Raw genomic sequence first — 13,952 nt, 5'->3', positions numbered from 1 at the left:
TTTTATATCAATAATTTAGAATAGGTAAGATCTTATTATCAAGAGGAACTGGAGATTATTTTGGCCTCAAGGCAGATACAGAGGTAGAAGACTATAAGCAAGCTTTAAAACCTTGTAGCCTGGCACATCAGTCACACAGCTGGCAGGCTGTAATGACTTGGGCCTGGCTTATTAAGCACATTTGAAAATTGGGTGAATTGCTTGATTTGGTAAAAAATTACATGGTACATTTAATCAGGCCTCCTTTAAGGAACAAATGTCATTAAACACCACTTAATTAGCTGCCCCTGCAGCCTGACTGGGTGAAAATTATATCCTTGACAAACTACAAAACATTTTTAAGGTCAAATATGGAGAATAAAAATACTACTGGATGCCCTCGGGTAATAGGCCCATAAAAGCCTGCCTCATTTTCATTCATTGAAAAGATTCATTTTGCATCACAGCTAATCAGAACTTGATGGGCCTTCTTTGGAGCATTATCTTAAGACAGGAAAGTAAAATAAGCAGGAAAAGAGACACACACACATTAAATAGTACACCAATTTATCAGTGTAGAGATACACACCTGTTCAATAACGCTCTTATTATCAGAGCTGTGGAGACTTGTTATAGGAATAAGAAATGCCCACTTGCTCTGTGAGCCATGGATACTGTGGGATGTCAGAGTGGCCTGCCTTCTGGCCATTCACAAGACACAGAGTTCAAACAGAGAACACAAAGCGGGCAGAGGGGATGGCCTCATTTGTTTCTACAATCTACACTCTGTGAAAACTGATGCTCCAATTTACGTAGAAAAATACACATATGTACAGTGTGATGAATCTTCATATATGAAAATCCCCCTCAATCAATGCTACCAGGTCAAGAGCTAACTGTCTTTAATAAGTCACAGTCCCATAATGCTCTGCTTCTTCACAGAGGCCAGCTTTCCCAGTTCCTATAATTTTTGTGAATGCTTTGCCTGGATTCTTTCACTCTTTAGTTTGTTAGCTTTACCTGTATTGTGTGGACCTCATTCCTGCTTACTGTAGTGGAGTTGTGGAGTGGATGAATAGGCCATACCTTATTTACTTGCTTTTGGGGTTCACATTAGGGTGGTATTTTGCTTGGAGTTATTAGGGATAATGGCACTGTAAACATGCCCTTTTGTTGAGTGTGTTTGCAACAGAATCTGTAGGGTTGCAAGATTCCCAGGGCTTAATGCAAGCACTTATTGAGAGCATGTCTAAATCCATTTCCCTGAGATATGAGCATATGTAGAAATATAAACATATTTGAGAGGATAGCTTAGGCTGTTATCAGGCTCCCCATGTACCTGAGAATGACCTTGAATTTCTGATTCTTCTGCCTCTACTTCCCAGGTGCTGGAACAACAGGAGTATACTACCATACCCAGTTTATGTGATGATGATAATTCATCCCAGGGATTTGTACATGTTAGGTAATACTCTTCTAACTGTATAGATAGCAATATATATGACATATAATATCATATCATATATGCCTATGCCTGAGTTGTTCAGCTCTTCTGAGTCTCTGTTTTCTTATCTACGTAATGGCAAAGACTGCTAACCAGGAATGCTGATCAGGGAGTTTAGGAATATAGCTTTTTCATCAAAGAAACCATCACCAGTGTTTTATCCACATCCCCACCCTTCCATAGTGTGGATGAAGTTGATTCTTGGTTTTTGTTAGATATCTTATCACAAACAGAGTCTACTTAACCTACATTGGGATGCTGATATGGTATCTCCTTAACAGATAAACGTTCTAATTGCAATCAGCAAAATCAAGTCATAATTAAAAGCTTGCAAATTGCTGTTCGTGGAAAAAGAAGCATTTTTCTAGCTCATCTGGTCAAGTCATACTTCCCCATCTCACACCTCTGCCCCACAAGAGTCTTATTAGGCATTTTTCCATTTCACTTAAATTTTTAGGTGGACTAGATATATTCTTCTACATGTTTAAGATAAATGTTAATTCAAAGATGTAATTTCTACAGTTTCTCATTTTAAGTAATTGACTATAGTTTGAATTATATGCTCATATGTTTGATTCTTCCATCATGTTTCACATACTAGGAAAATAAGTTTGTTCTCTGAGTTAGATCAGAAAACACCTGCTCCAAGATGGACCCTGAGTCCGTTCCATTGTGGAATAGATTCCAACCATAATGTCACATTTGAGGCCAGTGCTTCCTTTATGAAAACTGACATTTTCTCCACTGTGTACTGGCTGTACCTGCCTGGGTGCTTCTATGCCTTCTCTGGAACTGTGACTCCTTACTTACAAAGTAAAGTCTTTGGGCAAAGCTATGCTTAGCTCTTGTATTATTACCAAACTTTGGGAATAACTTGAAGTGGGGTTGAAGGGTGAGGCAGTTAATAGAATGAGTTTGATTACATTATTATCTTTGATTTCATACCCCCCCTATTTTGTTTGCCTGAAGATCTAGCTGTTTCAGCAACTAGAGATGGAAAATATTGCCCTACTCTGCCCACATCAAGGGTGGTCTGAGCTGTGTCATGGTTTTTGAAATGTTTGTGGAAGTGACCAGTCCTATGACTAGATTATAAGAGACTACTATGTTCAAAGTCTCCCTTGTGCTATGCTCACACTGCTGTCAAGTGGTCCAGTGGATTAATATGTGATGACTTATATTCAGATCTTTTGATTCACATGTAAGCAGTGTTTTACTTAAGAGTTATTAGCAATAATGGCACCAAAACTATGCCTTTTTGTGACTATGTTTGCCACATTACCTATCTGACTACAAGATTCCCAGGGCTTAATGCAAGCACTTGTTCTGAGTGTACCTGAAGCCATTGCCTTGAGATAGGAATATAAGCACAAAGTAAAGACATGGTGTTGGCTATTCAGAACAAACATAGTGCAACATAATTTCTCAATCCTTCCTATTGACCTGGATCCTGAGAATTAAAGGTCAGTGTCACACCATGAACTGGCACACTCAGTGCTATTTGGTCAGAATAAGAAAGAGTGGGGGGAGGGAGGGTGAGATTGGGAGGGAATGAGGGAGTGGGCGATGGCTGGGATACAAAGTAAATAACCTGTGATTAATATAAAAAAATAAAAATTATAAAAAAGGAAAAGGAATAAATAAATGAATAAATTTTCCATATTTAAAATTAAAAAAAAAGAAAGAAAGAATGGTAGGGATGGGCTGGAGAGATGGTTCAGAGGTTAAGAACACTGACTCTTCTTCCAAAGGTCCTGAGTTCATCAGCAACCACATGGTGGTTCAACCTTCTATAATGATATCTGGTGCCCTCTTCTGGTGTGCATCTGTGCATACAGGCAGAATACTGTATAAACATTTGCTCAATCATGTTTGTAGCAGCTTTATTCGTAATAGCCACAACCTGGAAACAACCCAGATGTCCATCAGTGGAGGAATGGATACAGAAATTGTGGTACTTTTACACAATGGAATACTACTCAGCAATTAAAAACAAGGAAATCATGAAATTTGCAGGCAAATGGTGGGATCTAGAAAAACTTCATCCTGAGTGAGGTATCCCAGGAGCAGAAAGACACAGACAGTATATACTCACTTATAAGTGGGTACTAGACCTATAAGATAGGATAAACATATTAAAATTTGGGCCTTAAAGATGGAGCTGGTTGAGGGGAGGGGCAAGATGGCAGCGCCAGGAGGACTCTCATTCTGAGCAGCAGCACAGCAGGATCAGCACAGTGAACAGCAATCAGAACTCTCGGCCATAAAACACAGTCACTGTGTTTCCCAGGTGAGAGAATACCCCACGGTGGGGGATTCAATCAGCTTTTAACTCACCCCGCTAAACCGCGGAAGAGATCCCAGTTCCACCAGACGCTTGGCTGCCGGCCGCCAGCCCCAGCCCCAGCCCAGATCCACAACCAGTGTCTCTGGTCACGGTCCCAGACTGAACCTTGGGCACCACACTATCAGAGACTGGAATTTTCAGTCGAGAGATAACCCCAGGGTACAGGAAACGATTGGGACCGGCCTTAGGTCACCCAGACATCCCCTGGAAAAGACTCGGGCGGGTTCCACGGGCACCCCAGGAGCCATCCCGGAGCCAGAGCCAGGGACCCAGGTTCCGGCACAGAGCCCTGCCTGCCTGCGTGCCTGATCCGCCAGAGATAGAAACGGCGGGTCTGATCTCAGAGCACTCAGCTCACCCCCAACCTGAAAAGGTCCCCGGAAAATTACCCAGCTTAGGGAGCCACTCGGGCTCCCAAAAGCCGCAAAGGCAGTCAAGGGCAGTTTCTGCGCACCAGACAGCTGGCAGAGACTGAGCCGCCATCACACAGCTGTGCTCCAGGCACAGGCGAATTTCTGTGGCCAGCCAGCTGACGGACACTGAGCAGTGTGCACCAGGGCAAAAAAAGACACTAGGAGTCCGTGTCTCCAGAGAATCCACGGGGAAGGAAGGAAACTGTACTGATCTAAATCACCCAATCCTTCCCTAGAAAAAGTCTAGCAGTCTAGTGGGGCCGAAGCGCCAGCACTCAGCTGTGCTCCAGACACAAGCAAAAACAGTTGAGGCGCACCTGATATCCAACTGGGTCACAGCAGCTGATCATTAAATTTGCAACAAGAAACCCAGAAACAGGGCAGCTGCCCTCAGGACTTCCCTGGGTGAGAGGAGAACCCCCTCGACTAACAAAGACCACAGTTACCACTCAGGTCTATATCCCTGAGGTGAGCAACTCCTGAAAAAACACCAGCCATCCAGGGACTATACCCAAAAAGCTGAGAAGACATCCTTCAGGAAAAACCAGCTTTCTGCAAAGGGGATTCTCTCCACCACAGGATCCCCAGGAACCACCAGAAAATAACCCCAAACTCCTAAGATAACACAATGGGTAGAGGCCAGCATAAAAGCTCAAGCAACAAAAGACAGAGCAATATGGCATCTCGAGAACCCAGTTACACACCCCACCATAACTGAAATCCAAGAAGATGACCTAACAAGTATGCTCATGAAGATGATAACAGAGGAAACAAATAAGATTCGTAAAGACATAGAGGAAGATAAACTCAAACAGAATATTGCCATCCGTAAAGAAATAGAGGAAGCTGCAGCCAAACAGTTTATGGCCTTTAGAAAGGAAATGCTTAAAACACTGAATGAAATGATAGAAACAGAGTTGAAGGAACTAAAAGAAAAACAGGAAAGTACAATCAGACAGGTGAAGGAAGTAAACAAAACAACTCAAGACCTGAAGATAGAATTGGAAAAATTAAAGAAAACACAAATGGAAGAAATAATGGAAAGGAAGAATCTAGGGAAGAAAACAGGAACTACAGAGTTAAGCATAACCAACAGCCTACAAGAGATGGAAGAAAGAATCTCAGGTGTAGAAGATACAATGGAAGAAATCGATGTATCTGTCAAAGAAAATGTTAAATCTGAAAAATTCCTGACACAGACCGTCCAAGAAATGCAAGACAATATGAAAAGACAAAACCTAAGAATAATAGGTATAGAGGAAAAAGAAGACTCCCTTCTCCAAGGCCCAGAAAATATTTTCAACAAAATCATTGAAGAAAATTTCCCCAAGCTAAAGGAGAGGCCAATTAGAATACATGAGGCCTACAGAACACCCAGCAAATTTGACCAGAAAAGAAAATCCTCCCGCCACATAATAATCAAAACAGTAAGTATACAGAACAAAGAAAAAATACTAAAAGCTGCAAGGGAAAAAGGCCAAGTAACATATAATGGCAAACCCATTAGAATCACACCTGACTTTTCAATAGAGACTATGAAAGCCAGAAGGGCCTGGACAGATATCATGCAGACCCTAAGAGAACACAGATGTCAGCCCAGGCTACTATACCCAGCAAAACTCTCAGTCCTCATAGATGGAGAAAACAAGATATTCAATGACAAAAACAAATTTCAACAATACCTACAAACAAATCCAGCATTACAGAAGACACTGGAAGGGAAAATACAACCCAAGAAAGCTAGCTACATTCAAGAAAACACAGGAAATAAATAACCTCACTTCAGTAAAAAAAAAGCAACCAAGCACACAACCTGATGACCACAGCCAATATCAAAATCAAGAGATCTAACAGCCACTGGTCATTAATCTCTCTCAACATCAATGGACTCAACTCTCCAATAAAAAGACACAGATTAACAGAATGGATACGTAAACAAAACCCAGCAATCTGTTGCATACAAGAAACACACCTAAGACACAAAGATAGACATTACCTGAGGGTAAAGGGTTGGAAGACGACTTTCCAAGCAAACGGACCCAAGAAGCAAGCAGGAGTAGCCATTCTAATATCTGATAAAATAGACTTTCAAACAAAATTAATCAAAAGAGATGGGGAAGGACACTTCATACTCATCAAGGGAAAATTCCACCAGGAAGACATCACAATCCTGAACATCTATGCCCCAAATACAAGGGCACCCACATTTGTGAAAGAAACATTGATAAAATTTAAAGCACATATAGATCCCCACACATTAATAGTGGGAGACTTCAACACCCCACTCTCAACAAAGGACAGGTCAACCAAACAGAAATTAAACAAAGAAACAATGTCTCTGACAGAGGTCATGAATCAAATGGACCTAACAGACATTTACAGAACTTTACACCCAAACACAAAAGAATTTACCTTCTTCTCAGCACCTCATGGAACCTTCTCCAAAATAGACCACATAGTGGGTCACAAAGCGAGCCTCAACAGATACAAGAAGATTGAAATAATCCCATGTATCTTGTCTGATCACCATGGAATAAAGCTGGACCTCAACAATAACAGAAATAACAAAAAGCCTACACACACATGGAAACTGAACAACTTGTTACTAAATGACAGCTGGGTCAGGGAAGAAATAAAGAAAGAAATTAAAGTCTTTCTAGAAATCAATGAAAATGAAGACACAACATACCCGAACTTGTGGGACACAATGAAAGCAGTGCTAAGAGGAAAGTTCATAGCACTAAGTGCCTTCAAGAAGAAATTCGAGACAGCTCATTCAAGCACCCTAATGGCTCATTTAAAAACCCTAGAAAAAGAAGAAGCAGACACACCAAGAAGGAGTAGACGGCTGGAAATAATCAAACTCAGGGCTGAAATCAATCAATTGGAAACAAATAAAACAATTCAAAGAATCAATGAAACCAAGAGCTGGTTCTTTGAGAAAATCAACAAGATCGACAAACCCTTAGCCAGGCTAACTAAAAGGCAGAGAGACACCACCCAAATCAACAAAATCAGAAATGAAAAGGGGGATATAACTACAGACACTGAGGAAATCCAAACAATCATTAGGACTTACTTCAAAAGTCTATATGCCACAAAATTTGAAAATCTAAATGAAATGGACAATTTTCTTGATCGATTTGACTTACCAAAGCTGAACCAGGACCAGGTAAATCAACTAAATAGACCTATATCCCCCAAAGAAATAGAAGCGGTCATCAAAAGTCTCCCATCCAAAAAAAGCCCAGGACCAGATGGCTTCAGCGCAGAATTCTACCAGACCTTCAAAGAAGAGCTAACACCAATTCTCTTCAAACTATTCCACAAAATAGAAACAGAAGGAATCTTACCAAATTCATTCTATGAAGCCACAGTCACCTTGGTACCTAAACCTCACAAAGACTCAACAAAGAAAGAGAATTTCCGGCCAATCTCCCTTATGAACATTGATGCAAAAATACTTAATAAAATACTTGCAAACCGAATCCAAGAACACATCAAAGATATTATCCACTATGACCAAGTAGGCTTCATCCCAGGTATGCAGGGGTGGTTCAATATACGGAAATCCATCAATGTGATCCACCATATTAACAAACTGAAAGAAAAAAACCACATGATAATCTCCCTAGATGCTGAAAAAGCCTTTGACAAAATCCAAAATCCATTCATGTTCAAAGTATTGGAGAGATCAGGGATACAAGGCACATATCTAAACATAGTAAAGGCGATATACAGCAAGCCTATAGCCAACATCAAACTGAATGGAGAGAAACTTAAAGCAATCCCACTGAAATCAGGGACAAGACAAGGCTGCCCACTCTCTCCATATCTCTTCAACATAGTGTTGGAAGTCCTTGCTAGAGCAATAAGACAGTTGAAGGAGATCAAGGGGATACAAATTGGAAAGGAAGAAGTCAAATTATCACTATTTGCAGATGATATGATAGTATACGTGAGTGACCCCAAAAACTCTACCAGGGAACTCCTACAGCTGATAAACACCTTCAGCAAAGTGGCAGGATACAAAATTAACTCAAAAAAATCAGTAGCCCTCCTGTATACAAAAGACAAAAGGGCTGAGAAAGAAATTAAAGAAACAACACCCTTCACAATAGCCACAAATGACATAAGGTACCTCGGAGTAACCCTAACCAAGGAAGTCAAAGACTTGTATGAAAAAAATTTCAAATCTCTGAAGAAAGAATTAGAAGATGATATGAGAAGATGGAAAGATCTCCCATGCTCATGGCTTGGTTGGATTAACATAGTAAAAATGGCCATCTTACCAAAAGCAATCTACAGATTCAATGCAATGCCCATCAAATTACCAACACAATTCTTTACAGACGTGGAAAGGAAAATTCTCAACTTCATATGGAATAACAAGAAACCCAGAATTGCTAAAACAATCCTCTACAATAAAAGATCTTCTGGAGGTATCTCCATCCCTGATCTTAAGTTGTACTATAGAGCAACAGTTTTAAAAACTGCATGGTACTGGCATAGAAACAGAATGGTGGATCAATGGAACCGAACAGAGGACCCAGAAATAAACCCACACACTTATGGACAACTGATCTTTGACAAAGACGCCAAAACCATACAATGGAAAAAAGATAGCATCTTCAACAAATGGTGCTGGTCTAACTGGATGTCTACATGTAGAAAAATGAAAATAGATCCATACTTGTCACCCTGCACAAAACTGAAGTCCAAGTGGATCAAAGACCTCAACATAAAACCAGACACATTAAATCGGCTTGAAAAAAAAGTGGGAAATACCCTAGAACTCATTGGTACAGGGGGAAACTTCCTGAACAGAACACCAACAGCACAGGCTCTAAGAGCAACAACCAATAAATGGGACCTCATGAAACTGAAAAGCTTCTGTAAAGCAAAGGACACCGTCATCAAAACAAAGCGACCACCTACAGATTGGGAAAGAATCTTCACCAACCCTTTATCTGACAGAGGACTCATATCCAGTATATATAAAGAACTAAAGAAGCTGAAAAGCAGCAAACCAAATAATCCACTTAAAAAATGGGGAACAGAGCTAAACAGAGAATTCTCTGTAGAGGAATACCGAATGGCAGAGAAGCACTTAAAGAAATGCTCAACCTCATTAGCCATTAGGGAAATGCAAATCAAAACAACCCTGAGATTTCACCTTACACCCATGAGAATGGCCAAGATGAAAAACTCAAGTGACAACACATGCTGGAGAGGTTGTGGAGAAAGGGGAACCCTTCTCCACTGCTGGTGGGAATGTAAACTTGTACAACCACTCTGGAAATCAATCTGGCGCTTTCTCAGACAACTAGGAATAGCGCATCCTCAAGATCCAGCCATACCACTACTGGGCATATATCCAAAAGAGGCTCAAGTACACAAAAAGGACATTTGCTCAACCATGTTTGTAGCAGCTTTATTTGTAATAGCCAGAAGCTGGAAACAACCCAGATGCCCCTCAATTGAAGAATGGATGCAGAAATTGTGGTACATCTACACAATGGAATATTACTCAGCAATGAAAAATAAGGAAATCATAAAATTTGCAGGTAAATGGTGGGATCTGGAAAGGTTCATCCTGAGTGAGTTGTCTCAGAAGCAAAAAGACACACATGGTATATACTCACTCATATAGACATACAACATAGGACAAACCCACTAAAACCTGTGCATCTAAAGAAACTAAGCAAGAGAGAGGACCCTAACTAAAACGTCCAATCCCCATCCGGAAAGGCAAAGAGGATGGACATCAGAAGAAGAAGAAAACAGGAAACAACCTAGGAACCTACCACAGAGGGCCTCTGAAAGCCTCTGCCCTTCAGACTATCAAAGCAGATGCTGAGCCTGATGGGCAACTGTTGGGCAGAGTGAACGGAATTTTAGGTAAGAACTGGGAAATAGTAAGAGCTGGAGAGGACAGGGTCTCCACAAGGAGAGCAACAGAACAAGAAAATTTAAACATAGGGAACTTCCCAGAGACTCATACTCCAACCAAGGACTAGTCATGGAGATAACCTAGAACCCCTGCACAGATGTAGCCCAGGGCAGTTCAGAGTCCAATTGGGTTACATAGTAATGTGAAGAGGGACTGCCTCTGACATAATCTGATTGGCCTGCTCTTTGATCACCTCCCTCTGGGGGGGAGCAGCCTTACCAGGCCATAGTAGAGGACAATGCAGCCACTTTTGATGTGAACTGATAGACTAAGATCAGAAAGGAGAGGAGAACCTCCCCTATTAGTGGACTTGGGGAGTGGCATGCAAGCAGAGGGAGGAGGGAGGGTGGGATTGGGATGGGAGGAGGGAGGGGCTTATGGGGGGATGCAGAATGAATAAAGTGTAATTGATGAAAAATTTAAGAAAAAAGGGAAAAAGATAATTTAAGAACCTTAAATGACTTTCAAAATTGGAGGAAAACATGGAGTTAGTCAATTGGCATGGAGCACGTCTCGCCCCTGGGGGCAATGGTCTCCTGAACCTACTCAGACCTCGGACACCACCACTGCTAGTTCTAGAACTGACGCAGGATGTTCCAACGAGGGGTTAAGGCTTCTCATAATATTTCCTATAAGCCCACATCTGTTTGTCTATATCCCCCATTTTTATTCATTATTAGCCAGATAGAGCCAAGTAATTGTGGTAATGATACTTGCTTTTTTGCCCAATGCTGGAATGCTAGTAAATTTAGGTATGCCCTGGTTACTCACATGCCTCACTGGGTGCCTGTGCCCATTGATGCCCCTCACGCTATGACTCTCTTCAGACAGAAAAGGGATCTTGGAACTACAGCCACCATTGTTACTACCATCTCATTAGTGGCTGTTGGAGCTACCACCAGGGCATTAGCCATGAGTCATACTGGGCAGACTGCTCAGACCCTGAATAATCATTTAGCCAATGTAGCTCATGCCTTAGTTGTACATAAAGGAATTAATGCTCAACTAAAAGGAAGCTTGATGGTGTTCAATCAGAGGATTGACCTCTTGCAGGAGCAAATTGATACCCTATGGCAAATCGCTCAACCTGGCTGTCAATGAAAGTATGCTGGACTTTGTGTCACTAGCACACAACTTGAGAATTTTTCCTGTGCTGCAAATCTGTCTAAACAATTGTCAAGCTATATTTTAGGTAATTGGACTGGAGAATTCGATACTATGATGGAGCAGCTGAGAGTGGCCATTGTCACAGTAAATTCTACCAGAGTGGACGCAGGACTAGCCACAGGATTATCAACATGGATTGCTGCAGCCATGAATCATCTGAAGGAATGGGCGGGCATGGGAGCGTTAGCAGGCCTTCTGGTGTTGGTCTCCTTGGTTTGCCTGTGGAGTATATGCAAGATTAGAGTCTCACAACAGTGTGATGCAGCCATGATCATTCAGGCCTTTACAGCCATGGAAGCAGGACATTCTCCCCAAGCATGGTTGGATACCATAAAGCTAAAATGATACGCTCAGGATGCGAGGCTAAGCACTGCACTCAGGGTCAGCCGCTTTGGACCCAGAGAAGAGCATGTCTGATTGCATGCGGGTTGATGCCCGAGGTCCCGCCTCTGAGAAAAAGGTATCGGACGGTCTGATGCTCTTTGGGTGGATGACACCTAAATGAACATCTGTACAAAGTCCCAATTTATTTCTAATATCAGAGATCAGACCTCTACTCTTGTCTGATGCGTCTAAAACAAAAAGGGGGAACTGTAGAGAGCTGCGGAATGCTATGCCTTAAAGATGGAGCTGGTTTCCGCCTTCTACCTTCCCGATGGTGAGTGCTGTCTGTCTCGAACAACTCCACATTTGGCTAAGGCCGAGGATCTGGCTTGCTTCCATGTATGTGGACCTATCTGCATTGCCCCCGTGGCATGCCTGGGTTGGCTACCCAGAGGCAATTTAAGCTGTGGGCTGGCTTTCCCCGGGGTCCGAGGATTGTTCAATGTTCCTGAATAAACTGCATTGAAAAAAAAAATTTGTACACCTAAAGAAGATAAACAAGAAAGAGAACCGGGATAAGATGATCAATCCTGGTAGAGAGCTGCGTAATGCCACGCCTTAAAGATGGAGCGGGTTTCCGCCTTCCACCTTCCCGATGGTGAGTGCTCTCTGTCACAAACAACTCCATATTTGGCTAAGGCTGAGGATCTGGCTTGCTTCCTTGTATGTGGACCTATCTGCATTGCCCACGTGGCATGCTGGGGTTGGCTACCCAGAGGCTATTTAAGCTGTGGGCTGGCTTTCCCCAGGGTCAGATGATTGTTCAAGGTTCCTGAATAAACTGCATTTAAAAAAATGTAAAAAAAAAAATCTACCATTCCAATAAGAGGGATGGTGTCTGAAAAAAAAATCATTAAAAATCATAATATTATCTTCTTAAAAAAAAAAGACATATGGGATGGACATTGGATGTAGGAGAAAACAAGTAACAGAGGAGCCTACCATAGAGGGCCCCTGAAAGACTCTACCTAGCAGTATATCAAAGCAGATGCCAAGACTCAATACTGTATAAATAACAAAAAAAAAAAATCTTTAAAAAAGTAAAGAAAGAATGGATGAGCACCTCTTTCTTGAGCATTAACACTGGGCATGTTGAGACAAAAAGGATGAGGTACATGTAGGAGAAAACCCTCTAACAGTGAATTTAGTTAGTATTCTGTATAAAAACTTGTTAGCTATCTACTTGCATTTAACGAATTGGTTAAAACTGTCTAATGAGGATGTATGAGTAGCATCATTATAAGGAAGACAAATGGGGAAATGGTGCACAACCAGGGCCTGGATTTTTGTCTCCCTATTTGTTTTTTAAATGGGGATGCTGCCAGGGATGAGTGATGTGGGATGATTCCATGTGTTCTCATCAATGCCCGGATACTTACCCATGAGGTCATGCAGCTTACAGAAGGAGTATTATGATGACTATTTTTTTTGTCTCCTTGACTGACCACAAATATCCAGATACCCAATTATACATTATTTCTGAGTGTTTTCTGAGGATGCTTCTGTATAGAATTCAAATCACAATTGAGTTTGTAGACTAGGAAAAGCAGATTATACTCCTTGATACGAGTGAGACTCATCCAAAACACTGGAAACTTGAGTATAGCTAAAGTCTCTCTTAGAGAGAATACTTGCTCTCTTTCTTAGAGTTGGGATACGAAGTCTACCTTTGGACTTATAATTGGAATGGATATATCTCATTAGCTCCCGTAGGTGCCATGCTTTGTCACTTGAGACAGAATTATTCCTTCTTTGTACTTCTAGCTTAATATAAAGGGCTGAAGATCTTGGATTTATCAACTTTTAAGAACTCTGAGAGTAAAGCCCTAATGTTTTGTGTATGTATATATTTGTATCATATTTACCTCTTTTCCTCTAGTAAGTTAGATAAATACTAATACAAAGAATTGTCTCAGCTCCTTGTGCAATGGTGTGTATTCACTCGAGAGCGGACACAATGTCTGTATGAACACTAGGTGCACATATGGGGAGTGGAAGCTGAGTTGTATACATACTTAAACTCAACTCTTTATCCTAAAGTCCTTATTTTCTTCTGTCTCTCCTCTTTTCTAAGTTCTATTTCTACTTTAACTGCTTTTCTTTCTTCTGCTTCTAGCTCATATTCCAATGTTGCTGCAGAAACCATTTTTCATGTTGAATAAAGATCAAGGAAAACTTGACATTTTCAGGTATTTAAACTCCACC

Source organism: Meriones unguiculatus, chromosome 8 (assembly GCF_030254825.1).
Source record: "Meriones unguiculatus strain TT.TT164.6M chromosome 8, Bangor_MerUng_6.1, whole genome shotgun sequence".
Lineage (NCBI taxonomy): Eukaryota > Metazoa > Chordata > Mammalia > Rodentia > Muridae > Meriones > Meriones unguiculatus.
This window is presented reverse-complemented; position numbering follows the sequence as displayed.